The sequence below is a fragment of the Oncorhynchus gorbuscha genome, unplaced genomic scaffold (assembly GCF_021184085.1).
Source record: "Oncorhynchus gorbuscha isolate QuinsamMale2020 ecotype Even-year unplaced genomic scaffold, OgorEven_v1.0 Un_scaffold_13096, whole genome shotgun sequence".
Classification (NCBI taxonomy): domain Eukaryota; kingdom Metazoa; phylum Chordata; class Actinopteri; order Salmoniformes; family Salmonidae; genus Oncorhynchus; species Oncorhynchus gorbuscha.
In genome coordinates this window covers 1-6490 of record NW_025755326.1, presented here as the reverse complement: position 1 = coordinate 6490, position 6490 = coordinate 1, and the positions used below count along the sequence as shown (strand labels likewise).

General features: G+C 44.4%; 2 non-coding genes across 2 annotated transcripts; both read right to left on the bottom strand.

The window, feature by feature from the left end:
* Positions 1 to 4722: 4722 nt before the first annotated feature.
* On the bottom strand, positions 4723 to 4938 carry LOC124030612. Its single transcript, XR_006837996.1, has one exon. It is a non-coding gene; the product is annotated as a small nucleolar RNA U3 (small nucleolar RNA).
* Positions 4939 to 5660: 722 nt separating this feature from the next.
* Positions 5661 to 5876, bottom strand: LOC124030611. Its single transcript, XR_006837995.1, has one exon. It is a non-coding gene; the product is annotated as a small nucleolar RNA U3 (small nucleolar RNA).
* Positions 5877 to 6490: the final 614 nt, after the last annotated feature.

Here is a 6490-nt window from a genome sequence, read left to right as displayed (position 1 = left end):
ACAAGCCGAGGGCCGGACTGTTCGAATGTTCATTGAAATTTTTTTTAAATGACGCATATAGTCTAGTGAACCTAATTGAACCTACTGAAAACCTAACAAATATATTCCAATATGATCAGATAAATAAAGCAATATTTTCTTATGGCTCTGTCAGTAATCTTTAATTTTCAACAGACACAAAAGACAAATTTCCTTTATATAAAAATCCCCATAACATGAACATTAAATGAAAGAAACCGGTATTCAAGGCACCATCAGTAGCCTATATTTTCTATTTTAGCAAAAGTGGGCTAAATTTACTTCAAAGAAAAAAACAATAATAGCAATTTTCTATCATCCACTCAACTGAAATATTTTAAAAATATAATTGGATTGAAATACAATAAAATAAAGTGCAAAAATCTATTAATCAAAAACAACACTTTGTTTAAGGAGAAGTAACATGCAGTGAAAACAAATATTAAACTTGAACTTTTAAACTTGAACTGAGTAAAAACTCTAAATATGTGATTGCACAGTAATGTTCACTTGTTTGAGGTTGAGGGTGATACTTGGTGGTGTCCCATCTTTTCCACAAGTTCATCAATGTTCGGGGTAAGGCTCTGAGCTGAGGAAATCCTCAGAATTGAGTGGAGGTGTTCAGCAGTAAGTCGACTTCTGTGTGATGTTTTGTTCAAGTTCATCAAAGAAAACAGTTGTTCACACAGGTATGTGCTGCCAAACATAGACAACGTTTGAGCAGCCTGGATGCGCAGCTGGGGCATTGTGTCGGGGAGGAAACGGGCGAACTCCGCAGCACCCACTGCGCATATTTTGCCCTCAGTGCATCATTGCATTGGAGGTCAATCAACTCCATTTGGAGGTTTGGTGGTGAGCTTTCCACGTCAACAGCAAATGGGTTACCGAGCAGTTCCAACCTGCTTTTTTGTGCTTCAAAGTCAGCAAATCGGCGTCGAAAGTCAGCGGCAAGCATACCTATTTTATCAGCCAACTGTGCGCTCGGGAACGCACTGGTAGAGAGCTTCTCTTTCATGGTCTGGCAGCTGGGAAAGTGGCTCAAATTTTCTTTCCGCATCTGCGTCTCCCACAGAGTCAGTTTGGTTTTAAATGCCTTCACTGTACTGTACATATCAGAGATGACACGATCCCGACCCTGCAGCTGCAAGTTCATTGCATTCAGATGACTCGTAATGTCACACAGAAAAGCCATTTCACACAGAAACATTTCGTCTCGGAGTTGTGTTGTGTCTTTCCCTTTGCTGTCCAAGAACAGACAAATCTCCTCACAAAGCTCGAAACATCTTTGAAGCACCTTTCCCTGGCTTAGCCATCGCACCTCTGTGTGATAAGGCAAATCACCATGCTCCGTTTCTAACTCCGTCAGAAATGCCTTGAACTGGCGGTGATTCAAACCTTTGGCTCTGATAAAGTTAACTGTGCGCGTGATGATGCTCATTACATGCTCCATTTTCAAGGCTTTACCGCACAACGCTTCCTGGTGTATGATACAATGATAAGCTGTCAGCTCACCTGTCGCGTTTTCCTCTTGCATCTTTTCCCGTATCTTTGCCACCAGTCCGCTCCTGTGTCCACACATCGCAGGTGCTCCGTCGGTTGTCAAACCACGAGTTTTTCCCAAGGCAGCTCCATCTCATTTACACATCTTGACACCTCTTCATACAAATCATGCCCCGTAGTTGTGCCATGCATAGGACGTAAAGCCAAAACTCCTCTGTCACGCTTAGGCTGGAGTCCACTCCGCGGATGAAAATTGACAACTGGGCAATGTCAGAAATGTCGGTGCTCTCATCCACAGCCAAGGAATATGCAATGAAATCTTTTCCCTTTTTCACAAGCTGCTCTTTTAGATTGATGGACAACTGGTCTACTCTCTCGGCAATGGTGTTTCTGCTCAGACTCACATTTAAAAGAGTTGCCTTTTTTCTGGGCAAACTTCACACAAACTTTAATCATGCAGTTTTTGATGAAATCCCCTCCGTAAATGGCCGGGCTGATTTAGCGATCTCTTCTGCCAAAATAAAACTGGCCTTGACAGCAGCCTGGCCTTGTGATTTGGCTTTTTTGAACAGAGCCTGTCGAGATTTGAGGCCTCGTTTTAATTCCTCTGCCTTTTGTAGCCTTTGTTCCATGTCCATATTCTTGTTGTTGTCCGCGTGTTTCGTTTCATAATGTCGTCTCAGATTATACTCTTTCAGTACCGCCACACTTTCTCCACACAGAAGACACACAGGTTTTCCAGCTACCTCCGTGAACAAATACTCCGACTCCCACCTTGTTTGAAACCCCCGGTTCTCAGTGTCCACCTTCCGTTTTGCCATTTTTGATGGGTATCTGAAAGTTAATTTTACTGTGATGCTGACAACTGCTGTGCCAATAAATATTGAAATGAAGCAGCCTACTGCTCGGTGCGTCACCGTTGCATTGTGGGAAATGTAGTATTGGTGCGTGTAAAAGATCTGCGGGCTGCCGGCTTGCTGCGGTCTGCGGGCCGGTTCTAATAATAAATCAAGATCATCCCAGGGGCCGTAAAAAAACCTTCTCGCGGGCCGGATGTGGCCCGCGGGCCTTGACTCTGACATATGTGCTCTACAGGGAGGAGGTGAGGGCCCTGGTGGAGTGGTGCCAGGGAAATACCCTCAACGTCAACAAAACGAAGGAGCTGATTGTGGACTTCAGCAAACAGCAGAGGGAGCACCCCCCCATCCACATCGACAGGAGCGCAGTGGAGAAGGTGGAAAGCTTAAAATTTCTCAGAATACACATCACTGACAATCTGAAATGGTCCACCCACACAGACAGCAAGGTGAAGAAGGCGCAACAGCATTTCGTTACACCTACAATAACACCTGCTAAATGTGTTTATTTTTCTTTTGGAAAAGTTGTATTGACACAATTCCTTTAAAAACAGCTCATACATTTTTTACATCATTTACACACATAAAAAACGGCAACAAAGCATAAAACACAGCGTTTGAAAGTTACATTTAAATGTGTTAAAAAGTACATGTTGTTAAAACCAATGAAAACAACCTTGAATAAAAGTACTTTCTTTGTAAAAACATCAAATCTGTAAAAGCCATTTAAAATGTGTGCTGATGATCTAACAAAGGTAAAACATTTTTAAGGCATGAAAAACATGTTAAAAAGCCACTTTGTTAAGAAGCTGTCTTCAGTCCCTTGTACAGGAGCGGGGTGAGTCTTTATCAAGCTCACCTCATCCTGCTCTTCTGAATAGATCATCGTCCCGTCCTTCGGGGCCCAGAGGAGATCCCTCCCCTAGGCGCATCGCTGTCAGGCCGTGGCCACCGGGACCTAGGGTGTTGTGGGGGACCCTTCGCCTGAGGTCGAGGCCCCCTTCCTTTCGTACCACCCCAGGGCTTCCGTGGCTACCATGGCCACTGCCTGGGGGGTGGTCTCTACGTTTTTCGCTACCAGCAGGTTACGGGAGGACCACAGTGCTTCCTTCAGGCACGTGAGGGTGGGCCAGAGCTTGGTGAAGGTCTTCGATGGAATGGGCCTTCGGCCCACCCCATACAGCACGAGCTGAGGAGTTAGGTCCTGCCCTGCTGGCAGACACGAGGAGATCAGGGGGCCTGCTTCCTTCCACAGGTCCCTGGCGGCTCTGCACTCCCAGAGCATGTGCCTCACCGACTCTTCTTGGCCGCAGCCTGGTCGGGGGCACGCGGATGTCCTCGCCATGCCCCGTGAGTGCATAACGGCCCTGACCGGGAGGATCTCGTAGGCGACCATCCAGGACAGGTCCCGATGCCGATTCAGGAGAGCAGGATGGGCCACGTTGCGCCAAACCGTTGTGGGCTCACCTTTATGTGACCAATATAATTTGATTTGACTGAGCAGTGGCCCAGCCACTGGGCTGGGGAGCCGGGCCCACCCACTGGGGGGCCCAGCCAATCAGAACAAGTTTTTCCCCACATGTTCTTTTTTGGTTATCTGACCAGAACTTAAATACCCATCTAGGACAGTAAAGATAGTATTCTGAAATTGGGAAGTAGAGTCACTTCTGAGTTTCTTGTAAAAGGTGTTGTCAAGCAGCTGTCTATGACACTCATTTACATACACTGCCCTATCCAGGAGTACAACCGATCCACCCTTATCAGCAGGGCGAATAAGGACTGACGTATCGGATTGTAGATGGAAAGATTTGGACTCCTGTTTGTTCTTACGGAGATGAGCAACATCTTTTTCAACAAGTCTGCAATATGTCTCGATAGAGTGATTGCGATTGGCTGGAGGTATAAAATAACTCTTGCTCCTAAAAGGAGTCGGAGTATGTGCAGGGGAGCAACCTACTGGTTCAATAGAAATGTCAGGATTAGGGGAGCTAAAGTATTCCCTTAAACGGATGTTTCTAAAAAACTTAAACATGTCTACCTTAACATCAAAATCGTTGCACTGGGTTGTAAAGGCACAAAATATAACCCTTTAAAAAGCAAAGAGATATGGGCAGGGCTCAATATCTTGCTTGATGAATTAAAGATACAGTCCCGTGGGTTCTGGGACCGTGTGAACGGTCTCCTCTGCCTCAGATAGTCGTTTCTTCTTACCCCGTCGGGTGCGGCATCTCGTCGATGCGCGTGCCTGCGGCCTGCTCTGCCCTTCCGTCAGAAGGATAGCACACCAGCGCTCACATAAATCATAATTACAATACAAAGAAGTTAATATTTACAATATTAAGAGCTAACCACTCTGATCATATTCCCTCCCTCAATGCTCCACAAGGAAACAAAGAACGGTCATCAATGGCAGAAAGCGGATGAACTGAATCATTACTCAAAGCCCGCTTCGCGCTCAGAAGGGAATATCGCATCTCGTCATCGTGGGTTGCGAGATCAAACACTTTAGAAACACATTTCTCAAGTCAAGAACTATAGAAATGATCCCTGAAAGTATAGTCTTAATTAAATTGAGGGCGAGCGAGGGAAGCCTATGTTGGAGCTGCTATTCTCACTAACGGTTTCCCACGTACAAAGAGCACGATATATAGTACCACGTGGCTGAAATCATGCGTATTGGGCTACAAACAGTTGTTATACCCATGAAAACCTCACCAAATACATGTTCAAGTTGCCCAGAATAGTACTTGGCAAATGAGGGAGTGCCAGGGGTAATGATGCAGTTTTTAGGGGACTGCTATTGGCTGAGAATATCAGTGGCCCACAATAGAGAAAATATAATTTAGATATAACATGTAATTGAACAATTTGAGTTCCGACTGGATTGGTATGTTGAATGGAGATTGCTTTGTAATACATTTCCTATTTATATTTCCTTGGGCTCCCGAGTGGCGCAGCAGTCTAAGGCACGCTATCTCAATACTGGGGGCGTCACTACAGACCCTGGTTCGATCCAGGGCTGTAATCACAACTGGCCGTGTTCGGGAGTCCCATAGGGCAGCGCTCAACGTCGTCCGGGTTAGGGAAGGGTTTGTCCGGGTAGGCTGTCATCGTAAATAATAATTTAACTGGCCTTGCCTAGTTAAATAAAAAGCATTACCACATTTGACATTTAACAGCATTGAAGGAAGTTGAACTATTTTTATGAAATAATTACTGACATCCAGAAGTTTGGTAATAGTGTAAACCTTACGATTAATTCGATATTTAACACTAATCAGTCTAACCACTCTGATCATATTCCCTCCCTCAATGCTCCACAAGGAAGCAAAGAACGGTCATCAATGGCAGAGAGCGGATGAACTGAATCATTACTCAAAGCCCGCTTCGCGCTCAGAAGGGAATATCGCATCTCGTCATCGTGGGTTGCGAGATCAAACACTTTAGAAACACATTTCTCAAGTCAAGAACTATAGAAATGATCCCTGAAAGTATAGTCTTAATTAATTTGAGGGCGAGCGAGGGAAGCCTATGTTGGAGCTGCTATTCTCACTAACGGTTTCCCACGTACAAAGAGCACACTGTATAGTACTATGTGGCCGAAATCATGCGTATTGGGCTACTTTTCATCAATAGGTCACATAAGGAATATTGTCGAGTTTTATGCACATTTTCAAGTTGCTCCACAATATAACTTTGCAAATGAGGGAGGTGCCAGAAGGTACTCATTGCAGTTTTATGGGAATCATAAGAACCCATTTCTCGTTCCACTACAATACATCTACCATTGGCTGAAAAAGTCAATGGCCTACAATAGAGAAAATACATGAAAACCCTTTTTAGAAATCAAATGTAATTGAAAAGGTAGAGTGGATTAAAATCACATATCTCCTATACAACGTCATAGCAAGGCTAACAGGAACATTAAACAGTATTGAAACCAACTGTGTTGTGTAATGATAAAGTAAATACCATAACAGCCGGCACATAAACGTTACTATACCACCTGCTATTGTCTATACATACCAGTTATGATCAGTATTCTTGATTGATTTACACCAACTAAATCTAACCTAACTACTCTGTGTTACGGTGACAAACCATTTAATAACCTG